The sequence below is a fragment of the Arachis ipaensis genome, chromosome B03 (assembly GCF_000816755.2).
Source record: "Arachis ipaensis cultivar K30076 chromosome B03, Araip1.1, whole genome shotgun sequence".
Taxonomy (NCBI): Eukaryota; Viridiplantae; Streptophyta; class Magnoliopsida; order Fabales; family Fabaceae; genus Arachis; species Arachis ipaensis.
In genome coordinates, this window is record NC_029787.2 from 121,495,918 (window position 1) to 121,496,156 (window position 239).

Consider the following 239-nt stretch of genomic DNA (forward strand, 5'->3'; position numbering starts at 1 on the left):
TATTCTTATTAATTCTCGTCATAACAAAAATAATATTTTTATTATTTAATTGTATTTTAATTTAAAATATAAAAATATATCACTTTAATTTTAATAACATTTGTATAATCATCTAATGGTATACTCAATAAATTCCTTGATTCAAAAGTACTCATAATCATATAGATTAATTTACACAATAATTAATAATTAATAATATTTGTTTTAAAGAATTTTTTTTTAGTAAATGAAAAATAGTT